The sequence below is a fragment of the Lepus europaeus genome, chromosome Y (assembly GCF_033115175.1).
Source record: "Lepus europaeus isolate LE1 chromosome Y, mLepTim1.pri, whole genome shotgun sequence".
Taxonomy (NCBI): domain Eukaryota; kingdom Metazoa; phylum Chordata; class Mammalia; order Lagomorpha; family Leporidae; genus Lepus; species Lepus europaeus.
Window position 1 is genome coordinate 12,858,789 of NC_084851.1, and position 13,180 is coordinate 12,871,968.

A 13,180-nucleotide genomic window follows, 5' to 3' on the forward strand; every position below is an offset into this window, starting at 1 on the left:
GGGAGGTGGGGGAGAGAACTTTCTTGTTCCCAAATCAATATAAATTAAATGCATAAATTTTAAAACCCTGATAAGCAATAGTATTGTGACATTTTCCTATATCATCTTTGAGATAGAGTTGATGCTGCTTTCAATTTGTGGTTGATTCCTCTCTGACAAACTAAATGAATTTAATGTGGCTGTAGATTAGAATTACTAAAGTAATATTAATAATGAAGTTTATTTTAGCAGAGTTTGATATGAAGAGATCAGAGTCATTTGTAAAATGGTGTTTTCCAATATCTCATCATATAAATTTGCATTTAATAGTATTCTTTTATGTGCCTGTTGGCCATTTGAATTTCCTCTTGAAAAATTCCTGATAAGTTCTTTGCCCATTTCTGAACTGGATTGTTTATTTTGTTGTTACTGAATTTATTCTTTTTTTAAGATTCATTTATTTGGTTACATTCAGAATTACAGATAGGCAGAGACAGAGAGCAAGATAGAGAGGCTTTCAATCTTTTGGTTCACTCCCCAAATGGACTCAATGGCTGGAAAGTGCCAATCTGAAGTCAGGAGACAGGAGCTTACTCTGGGTCTCCCATGTGGAGGCTCGGATCCAAGCACTTGGACCATCTTCCACTGCTTTCCCAGGAGATTTTCAGAGAGCTGGATTGGAAGTGCAGCAGCTGGGACTTGAACCAATGCCATATGATTGCTGGTACTAAATGCAGTGATTTTATTCACTATCCACAGCATTGGCTCCTGTTGTTGAATTTCTTGAGCACTTTATAGAATCTGGATATTGAAGAGCTTGTGGTTTGTGGAGAGCGGCACGATGGTGGAATAGGAAGGGCGCACACTGATAGTCTGGGAAGAGACAGTTTAATAAAAGTGGAGATACTGCAGGTTCAGGGAAGAGTAGGGGAATAAACAGCAGAGGAAACTCTTCTGGAACTAGTGATTCATGGTGGACCTGCGAGGAGAGCGTGGGAGCCCAAGTTCGGGACACCAGTGGCAGACTCATCACACCAGCGCTGGAACGCAAGGTGAGCTGACCCTCAATAGACCAAGACACCAGTGGGAAAGCGGAAACAGGAGACTAGAGGGAACAAGGCTTGAAACTCTGTGGGGAAAAGTTCACCAGGCTAACTAGAAGAGGGGGGGGGAAAGTGACCGATGGCCGGCACCATGGCTCACTAGGCTAATCCTCCGCCTTGCGGCACCGGCACACCAGATTCTAGTCCCGGTGGGGCACCGATCCTATCCCGGTTGCCTCTCTTCCAGGCCAGCTCTCTCCTATGACCAGGGAGTGCAGTGGAGGATGGCCCAAGTCCTTGGGCCCTGCACCCCATGGGAGACCAGGAGAAGCACCTGGCTCCTGCCATCGGATCAGCGCGGTGTGATTAAGAGCTATGGGTTATTTAAATGTGTGCTTATTTTCCAAGATTTGAATAATCACCTTGTAACAATGATCAAATTTGGTCTATGTTATGTCATGATTTTAAGGAATCTTATTTCAACCAGATATTTTGGATTTTGATCCTTCTTGGCATTCTTGAAAGGCATTCAACAAATCAAAGTTTCAAACAGTCTGGACTCTAAAATTTCCAGTAAATCTTGGACTTTGGTTTTTCCAGTTTGGGCCCAACTGAAAAAATTGAAGGATCTATGTCTCTCATCTTATAGAGACACCAACTAATCAGGGTATTTGGATTATATTAGAAGTACTGTCAAGATGTGACATGGTATCAAATTTTAAGTTTCTATAATGGAAAATGCTATTAATGCAAATGTTTCAGAATTAAAAAGTCTAATGATCTTGTGTTACTAGACATGATAGTTATCTTAATGAGAAAGCCCCAGAGGCCTAAAGGGTTAAAAATCCTACAGGTGCTTTCAAAATACTGTGAAGTAAGCAAGTGCCTCTTCTTGGTTGCTGAGTTTATAATTTTAAACATGGAGACTTAAAGTCTTTTGTCATCCACAGTTATATATGATTTGCTGCTCATAAAACTAAAGCTTTGTTGGTTCTATGTTTAGCTGTCCTCCTATAGGTTCCTATGGACTTTTTCCAGCCACTTCTATTGTATTCAGCACTTTGGGATGGCTCTGTAAACAGATGAAGCAATAATGTATTAACAGTACCAACTGACAGAAAGTATGTTTAACAGAGTACTAAAAACAAAAAGCAATTCAAATCAATTGATAATCTACAAAAAGAATTAAAGAATTTAAAAGCTACTGTTTAAAATGCTATATTGGTCTATTAGGTTATGTTATATATGTGTACATATTGTAAGTCCACTTAGGAAAATTTTATTAAGAGTTGTATTTTAATTGGATTATAGATAAGATTGTCCATAAATTTAAGCTGCTAAAATGATCAGATACATTTTAATTCATGTGACCTGAATCTGTGTATCATATGTTTTATACTTGTTGGTAGAAAGAAACTAAAAACATTTTATATGGTTGTGCTTAAGTTTACTGGTTAAACAAACTACACCACGTTAGATATTTAAGAGGTGTTTCCAAATACATGATTCTTAAAATTTATAGAAGGCATTGGACCTTCTGGTAAATGATTTTTAAGTTTTTATCTAATGGTTGAAACTGTTTGCTAACTATTCATGGAATATTGCTATTGCCAGCAAGCAATCTAGGACTTGCTCCCTCATTTCTCTATTCTAAACCCAACTTGCTCTTTCATTTCTCTATTCTCCTCAAGGTAGGAAACTAATTCTATTATGAAGGAATCTGTAGGATGCACAATTTAATCTTTAGACCTTATAAAAGAGATGGCTAACATTTTTCTGTAATAGCATAGCCAAAATAAGAACTTAAATAAAAATCTCATAGCTAGATTAAATTCGCCATCAGTGAAGTATACAGTAAGTAGAAAAAACCTCCCTTTCAGACCAAAGGGAAAGAAAGTTTTAAGTGAGAATATAATTTTCCTCATGGGCATTGTCTACCTTAGAAAATCTACTACAGAACATTCCTGTGACTATAGACTTGTAGTTCAGGCCACCGAAGATTAGAGATGGGACTTGGGCACTCCCTTGACTTGCATCCTCTGGTCTGCTTTAACAAGAAACAGGAGGAAAAGAAAGCTAGGCATCAGAAGTAATGGGTGGCAGGCCTATTAATGGCTGATCTGTACAGTGATCTGCCCTCAAGGAGACCCAACAGGCCAGTCCACTGCAGTGGCTTTCAATGTGGTAAGCCTGGGTTTCAGCAGAAGTCAGCTTGTGAAGAGCCCTGGCAGCTCTGCCAAGAGTTGGATCACTGGAAATGGACCTGCCCTGGAGTCGAAGGATGCCCAGGTCAGAGCCACAGATCTTATTGGCTCTAACCTAAAAAGCCCTTCACTCAGCCCAACTTCCAAAGTGACCACTGCAGCTGAGGGGATGGTCAAGTAGGGTCAGCAACATTGCATGCAGAACTGTAAATGTCTTGTTAGATATGCCACCTGCCTTTACCTGGCCAGCTCTCCTCCCAGGCCAGCCAAGTAATGAAAGTCAACAGAGTGCCTTCCCCTAGGAGGTACACACCTCCCTTAGGATGTACCCATGTGAAGAGATAGATAGGTCTGGGCCTCTTAACTTACAAGGCCTAAAGCCCAAGAGATTATTATCAAGCCCCTTCTATCAGGTTCTATTTGCCTCTCAATCAGAAAACTTAATTGTAGCTTAGACAGCACCTTTCTTAGCTCCTTTAATAATGACTCTGTCCTTTGTTCTAGACCCTGTCTAGGGCACTTGGGCCTCATTCCTTCGTAATCATAAACTCTACCTCCAATGGCTCTACTCCCAACCTGTGTGTACTGATAGTCCTCTTCCCCACTTAATGCTGTATAATTGTTCAGACCTGGTTAATGCCATTCTTAGTGTCATTGGTTACTATCCTCACTCTGTCTTTTATGACCTTGTCTAAATATGATCAGAGTTGGTGAATTTGAAAGGCTTCCATAGCCTTGGCAACTCATGACGACAGCCTAGGGTGGTTACTGGCACCATAAACTAGAGTGTCAATTTGTTGGGTCAACAACAGGAGTCACTGTGCACTTGCTCCTCATGTGGGATCTCTTTCCTTAATGTGCTGTTCATTTTGATTTAATGCTATAACTAATACTCAAACATTATGTTTCACTTTGCGTTTCTATGTGGGTGGAAACTATTCATATCTTTACTTAATGTATACTAAATTGATCTTCTGTATATAAAGAGAATTGAAAATGAATCTTGATGTGAACGGAAGGCAAGAGGGAGCAGGAGAGGGGAGGGTTGTGGATGGGAGGGAAGTTATGGGACGGGGAAGCCATTGTAATCCATAAGCTGTACACTGGCAATTTATATTCATTAAATAAAAGTTTAAAAAAAGAATCTTGATATTAACCCTTTATCACTTGCACCATTAAATATTTTCTCCATTTTCTCCATTGCCTCATCTCTTTGTTGAGTGTTTCCTTTGCAGAGAGGAAGCTTCTTAGCTTTGTGTAATACAATCTGTCTATTTTTTCATTGATTGCCTATGCTTCTAGTGTCTTACCCAAGAAGTATTCACATACCCCAATGACTTGCAGTGTTTCCTCAGTATTCTCATCAATAATTTGATGGTACCAGGTAGTAGATTTTGATCCTGGCTCCTGGCTTCAGATCAGCACAGCTCCACCTGATGTGGCTACTTGTGGAGTGAACCAGTGAATAGAGGACCTTTCTCTCTCACTCTGCCTCTGCTTCTCTGAAACTCTGCCTTTCAAAAAAATAAATATTCAGAAAGAATGAATACCTTTTTTAAAAAAATGATTTATTTATTTATTTTAAAGGCAGAGTTACAAAGATGAAGAGGCAGTGACAGAGAGAGAGAGAGAGAGAGAGAGAGAGAGAGAGAGAGAGAGCTCTTCCATGCACTGGTTTACTCCCCAATGGCTGGAACAGTTGAAGAGGAGCGTATCTGAAGCCAGGGTCAAGGAGCTTCTTTCAGGTCTCCAATGCAGATGAAGGAGCCCAAGGATTTGGACCATCTTCTACCCTTTTCCCAGACCATAGCAGATAGCTGGATTGGAAATGGAGCAGGCAGGACTAGAACTGGTGCCCATTTGGGATGCCACCACTGCAGGAGGCAGCTTTAGCTGCTGTGCCACAGCACTGGCCCTGGATGAAAACATTTTAATATATAATAAATCAGTTAACATTTTCTCATTAATTCAACATCTTTGCATGATTAAGCTCATGCTCTTTTTAAAGATTTGTTTATTTACTTGAGAAGCAGTTACAGAGAGGGAGAGACATAGGTCTTACATTCACTAGTTCACTCCCAAAATGGCCAGAAATGCTAGAGCTGGACTGATCTGAAAGTAGAATCCAGAAGCTTCTTCCAGGTCTCCCATCTGGGTGCAGGGGTCCAAGGACTTGGGCCCATCTTCTATTGATTTTTCAGGCCATAGCAGAGAGCTATGGCACATGGAGAGGAGCAGCTGGGACATGAATAGGCCCCTATATGGAATGCTTGCACTGCAGACAAAGGCTTAGCCTGCTACATTCCAGCACCAGTTCCAGGGAGGATTCTCTTTCCAACTAGAAATGTCACATCATTGTGGTGTTCGCTTTCTTAACAGTTTGCCACACCATAAACAAAAAGTGTCAAATTGTTAAATCAACAACAGGAGTCACTGTGTACTTATGTCTCATGTGGGATCTGTCCTTAATGTGTTGTCCAATGTGAAGTAATGCTATAACTAGTACTGAAACAGTATTTTTACACTTTGTGTTTCTGTGTGGGTGCAAACTGATGAAATCTTTACTTAGTATATACTGAATCGATCTTCTGTATATAAAGATAATTGAAAATGAAAAAACTTGGTTTTAAATTGGAAATTTCATAGAAAATTAATCAAGTTTTAAAAACTATCATGTAGGATCTCTGTCCTTAATGTGCTGTACATTGTGATTTAATGCTATAACTAGTAATCCAGCAGTATTTTTCACTTTGTGTTGCTATGTGGGGGCAAACTGTTGAAATCTTTACTTAATATATACTAAACTGATCTTCTGTATATAAAAAGAATTGAAAATAAATCTTGATGTGAACGGAAGGGGAGAGGGAGCAGGAGATGGGAGGGTTGTGGGTGGGAAGGAAGTAATGGGGGGTGAAAGCCATTGTAATCCATAAGCTGTACTTTGGAAATTTATATTCATTAAATAAAAATTAAAAAAAAAAGTTTTTCAAACTCTTCAACAAAGAATAATGAGGACACAACTAGGATTTCATAAAGGCTAGCAATAAAATAAAACTTGTTTTTTATTTTAAAGAAGAAAATTCTCATTTGTCCAAATGCAATATTTAATTTGTCAAACATAGAAAATTTTAAATTTGACATTTCCTAAAATATGAAAATATTGCACAGTCCTAAGTATTGTGCCATCCTTAAATTTTTCTTTGTTTCTTTTTTTTTCTATTTTTTTTTCTCAAACTCCACTAGTAACAAGCATTCATTCTAGAATTCAAATATCTGGAAAATTGAGAATCTCCTATGTGTACCTGCATTTCACTAGGAAAAAAAGAGGTTCAAACCTCAAAATAAAACTGAAATGCTGAATTTTAAATATGACCAATTCTAAATATATAATCTTCTAAGAATGTAATCACTGTAGCTAGTTAGTAATTAATCCACTAGCCTTGCATTTCATGTGTTTATCAGATGTGCATCACATTGTGAGTATCTGGCTTGCTGCTTCTCCAATGATTGACCTCCCTCTAATATATATATTTATAACATTACAGAAATTTAAAATTTTCATAGTGAAAAATTGTACATAACAAATTTATATGACTTGCTGTTATAAGGCAAGTATCCTAAACATTAACTAAAAAGTAAAATCTAATATTTTATAAATCATCTCATGCTCAGAAAAAAATCAATTCTAAGAAACATGTATGTTCACAATGTCATGTGCAGGACTGAAATATCACCTCTAATTGATGTCCAAAATAACTTTCTAATTGTTACACAGAGAAGATAGAATGTGACAAATTGATATTGGACATTTTCTGCTACTTCAAGGATGGATCTGTTCAAGAAGTTACCATCTCTTTTATACTGACAAAAGCACATTTTGTTTCAGTTAATTTTAAATCCTCATTTGTTTTATAAGTTAGACATTCTATAGAATTAATGCTCATGGCCACTTCTAATAAGAGCTACATTCTTCCATGTGCCAGTTTTTTTAGTATGTAAAGACCTATTCCTGTCTCTGAGTATATTATGATCGTTATATAGTAAAATATCAACTAAACTAATAAAAATTAGTCTGAAAAGAAAAAAATACTTTCTATAAAAGTTGAACATTTTAGAATAACAGTGAATATGAATGTCAAAACTGATAAATCAGATATGAATCATTCAATAAAATAGATTGAAAATTATTAAATTTGAAGGAGTTTGTACCCAGGTTATTTGTCAAATACCTTCAAGTGTTTTATCTTAAAAATACTTAAAAATGGAAAATTGCAAGTGATTTATAAGATAAGAGACTGCATAAGTGCAAAGATAAAAATGTGCCAGTTAGATATAAGCAATGAGCCTTTATATTTTAATATGTAAGTATATAACATAAAAAGCTACGTATAAATCAGTGATGGCCATTCTACAATCAATAATTATGATTAATTCAGTTCTGTGTACTGAAATTATAAGAAAGAAAATAAACAAGTCATACTTAACCATATATTAAATAGAACTATCTTTTTTTTTTTTTGGACAGGCAGAGTGGACAGTGAGAGAGAGACAGAGAGAAAGGTCTTCCTTTTTGCCATTGGTTTACCCTCCAATGGCCACTGCGGCCAACACATCATGCTGACCCGAAGCCAGGAGCCAGGTGCTCCTCTCAGTCTCCCATGCAGGTGCAGGGCCCAAGCACTTGGGCCACCATCCACTGCCTTCCCAGGACATAGCAAAGAGCTGGCCTGGAAGAGGGGCAACCGGGATAGAATCCGGTTCCCCAACCAGGACTAGAACCCAGTGTGCCGGCACCGCAAGACAGAGGATTAGCCTGTTAAGCCACAGCACGGGCAAATAGAACTATCTTATATTTACTGGATCTTTGCTTATAGAATACATCGAAGAACAAATATTCTGAATTTCCTCTTCTGGATTTTCCTACCTGACATTTACAGAGTACAGCATATAGGTGATACTTAAGTATTTTGTGGAACAGGAAAATTCATTAAAATTATGTTTCTTTCACAGAAATGTACATACTTAGAAGACATCTTTTTGCACTGGTAGATTGCAGATAATCCTATTTTAGTAACATGTCTAATTGGCCCCATCATATGCAGCAACCAAAGGGGGAAAAAAAGGAAAAACTGGACAAGAGGCAGTTAGACACTTTTCTCCATTAGGAACTAGGAAATAGCTTTTAAAACACAAAATGCATGTTTCAAGAACCCAATTTATTTATAGACATATTCATGAATGATTTCTTCCCCAGTTGTCTACCATTTAGTGCAATGATGTAAGCAGTTTCTCTCACCACAGTTTCTGGGTACTTCCCTTGCACTTGCTCTTTTGTACTGATACATTTTATTTTTTCTAAAAAATGACCTTAAAATTTTCAGTTTCAAAGTTTTCAAATCTATCTCCTTCTATTTATGATTTATACAATGTTGAATCTAAAATAGTTTGGTCCCTAATTTCCAAACTACCTCATTTCATACTTACCTGCTATCTTCAAATGATGATTTGTATTATGCTTAATATTTCCTGTGTAAAACAGTGTATGTGCACACACACACAGCATTGAAGGTAAAGTTAAATAAATAGAACACATTTTTCTGTCAACATCTTAGCATCTTTTTTCAGATATGTCTTATAGAATATACTCATCTATTTTAAAAGGGAAGCTTATCTGTTTGGGCATATTATACTTGTTAGGTGGAAGAATAATTCCCACCTTATGAAAAATATTCAGACCAACTATATAAACATACTCATCTTCAAATAATATAACAGTATGATGATCCTTAGCAGTTTATAATTCAGAACAATTATTACTGTTCCTAAAATGCAAATAGAATATTGTGTATTATGCTACATTCAAAATGGCAAAACTATACTCTGATTTCTCTTTAGAACATATAAATCTTTCACCTTTTTACAAAATGACAAAACTGACATATGGCTATGTCTGTTATTGGTAAATTTTAGATTTTAGCAAAGAGCAGATACGTTTAAAAGGCTATGCATTTTGGTATATAGGCAAAATACATCAGTAAGACTTTTCTATAAAATAATCCAACAAATGATATAAAAGGACTTACCAAGTGTAAATTTCAAATGAATAAAGAGAGTTTTTCACACTGTTTATTAATTTGTTGAGAAAACAAGGAAATCCAGGTTTCCCTTCAGTGAGTAATCAAACATCCTAATCACATTGTTTTAAAGTCTTCTATACCAGCTTAAATAGTAATTGTAATGTCTGGTGTCAGTGGCAGAGCCATCTCAAGCCTCTCTCTGATCCCATTGGCAGTTCCTTAAATGTGAAGATAAAGGAACATAAGTTGGGTTAAAACGACAGGTGACACATTGGAACTTGGCTCAGGGCCCTGCCTCCCCCACCCCTTCCCTATAGTGTCCTTCTCTCTGGCTCCCACTCATGTCTCCACTCTGCTTGCTTCTCCCAGGCCCTTCCCCTCCAGCTTGGCCCCTCTCCTTTCTTCATCTGCTCTCTTGGCTTCCAAGATCTCCAGCCTACCTGGCTCTGTTTTCTTTGCCATCACCCCATCCCTCCAGTGTCCTAACCCTGTCCTACTCATTTACTGGCCTCTTTCCATCCATCTGCCCACTGCTCCCACAAGTATCTCCCCAGTCAGCCTCACAGGCTGCCCCCACCTCAGGTTTTACTGAGGCTCCCAGGGCCCCACCATCTGTTGCATGTTCTGTGGCTTTGCAGGGACACTGTCCTTACCCCACTCCAATCCAGATTGCACAGATAATGTGAGTCCTGTTGGCCTCTGTTAGAGTAGCAACCACTCATGCCCTTAGAGAAACTGCAACACATCCATGTCCTGGCCCTCACAGTGTCTCTGGTGCAGGAGGTGCAAGCTCATCCTAATTGTGTCTCTCAGCCTGCTAATAGCATCATGGGAGCCTGCCTTCATCCCCCACCCCAGCCCCACATGGACACACTGCTACAGAACTCCCAGACATGCCCATGTCAGAGTTGCTGTCCTGAAGTGATAGCACAATTCAGGTCAGATATCGTGCCACCTGGAAGTCACCAACAACTTTGGAACAGAGAGAACAAGCAACTACCAAGGTGGGTCATGTTGGTGGTAGCAAGAGGTTTCTGACTGAAGAAGGTATGATTGATGGAGTGATGAAAAATGGGGCAGACAAGGCACCTCCTGGTGTCTAACTGTCCCAAAGACAATGACAGAAAAGAAAGAAAAGAAATGACAATAACAGCTCTTTTAAAAAATTCTTGAAAAAGCGAACAGCTTTGACATTGAAACCACCATGAAATCAATATCTTGTACCTCATATCAGGCCAGGAAATAGGAGACACATGGGAGTAGAGAATTTTTGTTCACTCAGATGTTATTTGAGGCCTCAAAAGCACAAAATTAGAAATTAGAACTTGTAGGTGTCTTACTTGCTTTATGAGATATTGCAATAATGGTGTTAACAATAGGTACAGTTGAAGAAATTAAGTACATGCATCAAGAACCAAGATAATATAAAGTAAAAACAGAGAATGAGGGCTTAAATCGTATCATGAGATTTTCCAATACTATTGAATGAGTAGAATCTTGCCAAAAACACTGGCAAATGGTGACCAGATTTATTTGAAGACAGGCACCTTGTGATATCAGAGAATACTTGGAAAAGTAACAATCCCAAAAGGTGGTCCTGGTTAGCTTTTTCATTTATCCAAGTGAGATTATGATATAAGCACTCAATAGATTGATGGAAGCATAACTGATTTTATTAAGATTTATTAATATGGATAACAACTTTTTAAGCATGGAAATAACTGGTTATCCTCTTAGTCTTACATGACAAAGGTGTGCAGCAATGGTAATGGTTTCTTTTCTTTATTGTGAAGGGAAAGAAATCGTTAAGTGAAGAAAAGATTTCAAGATAAAAACAGCTTAAATAAGAGGACAAATAAAGGGTTAGAGAAGTAGTTACAATTTATTTATAATTAGTGCTATGCATTCTGAGAAATATGAAGACCAAGGAACATAAACTGAAAATCTAGGTGGTTCCTGAAATTCTTTATACTTATTAATTATAGTGCATGCCTCTGTGTATTTACAAAGCACACAGGTGTGATTAGTTTAGCAGGGATATAAAGACATTTTTGTATATGATCCTCATTTTCCAATAACTTAGAATTGAGAAGTTAGGATTTACATGGCAGAAAAAAGTAAACAGTTCAGGGGCCAACACTGTGGTTCAGCAGGTTGAGCTATTGCCTTTGATGCTGGCATCCCGTAATAGTCCTGGTTTTCAGCTCCCTTCTATGCATCTGGAAGGTAGACTAAGGTGGCCCAAGTGCTTGGGTCCATAGTGCCCACATGGGGGACCAGGATGGAGTTCTGGCTTCAGCCTCAACCAGCCCTTGCAGCCTTTTGGGAACTGAACCAGTGGATGAAGATCTCTTTCCCTCTCTATCTCTCTCTCTCCCAACTCTGGCTCTGTAACACTTCTTTTTAAATAAATAAATAAATGTTAAAAATGTAAAAATTCAAAAATATCATAGGCAGTATTTGTCTAGGTATAAAATAAACAATATAGGAACATGTCACTTTAGAAGGAGGAGCTATTCCACTAGTTATTGTAGGAGACCGGACCCAAACAAATATGTTAGAAAAAAAAATCAGCCTGACCTATTTTATGAAAATTAAGATTTATTAGAGCAATAGAAAATGCCTTCATGAGAACATAATTTTATTTGTAAAGATCATAATGTCTGGGCTTTATATTATTTAAATAAAGAATAAAATTTTTTCTGAGCAGTAATTTATTCAGTTCTTAGTGCTGATCATGTTTTGTGTGTCGTTATATCCTGCAGAGTATGACACTTTTACAGCTTTATTCTTTTTTTAAAAAAAATCCATTATTTCAAAGCCTGCATTGCTCTAGTCACAGCACAATGTAAGAATAATAATAGACTTAATTACCCAAGAGCAGATTTGATGTTAAAAATATTGGCCGGTGCCTTGGCTCACTTGGCTAATCCTCTGCCTGTGGCGCCAACACCCCAGGTTCTAGTCCTGGTTGGGGTGCTGGGTACTAGTCCCAGTTGCTACTCTTCCAGTCCAGCTCTCTGCTGTGGCCTGGGAAGGCAGTGGAGGATGGCCCAAGTGCTTGGGTCCCTGCACCCACATAGAAGACCGGGAGGAATCACCTGGCTCCTGGCTTCAGATCCTTGCAGCCCCAGCCCTGCCATTAGGGGAGTGAAACAACGGAAGGAAGACCTTTCTCTGTCTCTCTCTCACTGTCTATAACTCTGTCTTTCTCTCTCACGGTCTAACTCTGTCTGTCAAAAAACTAAATAAAAAAACTTACCAATTATATATTCTAATGTTTACAGAAATATGAAGCAACCCATTACAGCTTACTTGATGAAACTTCCTAACCTGATATCAACACCAGACAATGTCAGTGCAAGAAATTATGTTATAGAACAATGCCCATCCTTAACTTAGAGGCAATAATCTTTAACAACATTTGGCAAATGAAATACAACAATATATAAAAAGAGTTATATTATGAACAAGAGTTGTTCCAAAAATATGAATTTGACATAACATTCAAAAATATTTATCAATGTAACACACCATATCAACAGACTGAAAAAGAAAAAAAAAGGCACAGTCATTTTGATAGCTACAGGTAAAGCATTTGCAAAACTCAATACTTATTCATGATAAAAACTCTCAATATACTACAAATGAGAGTGAACTCCCTCAATAGAAGTGACATCTACTAAAAATATACAAGTGTAGCTAACCTCTTAATTCATCGTGGAAGATTGAATGCTTTTCACATTGATCAATAACAAGACAAGGATATTCTCACTTGTGTTTGATTGATTTTCTTACCCATTAAACAGGCATGGAAAATATCCTAAGATGCCTGAAAAGGGGTGCAAGAAATAATAAGTAAATTTAACATCACAGG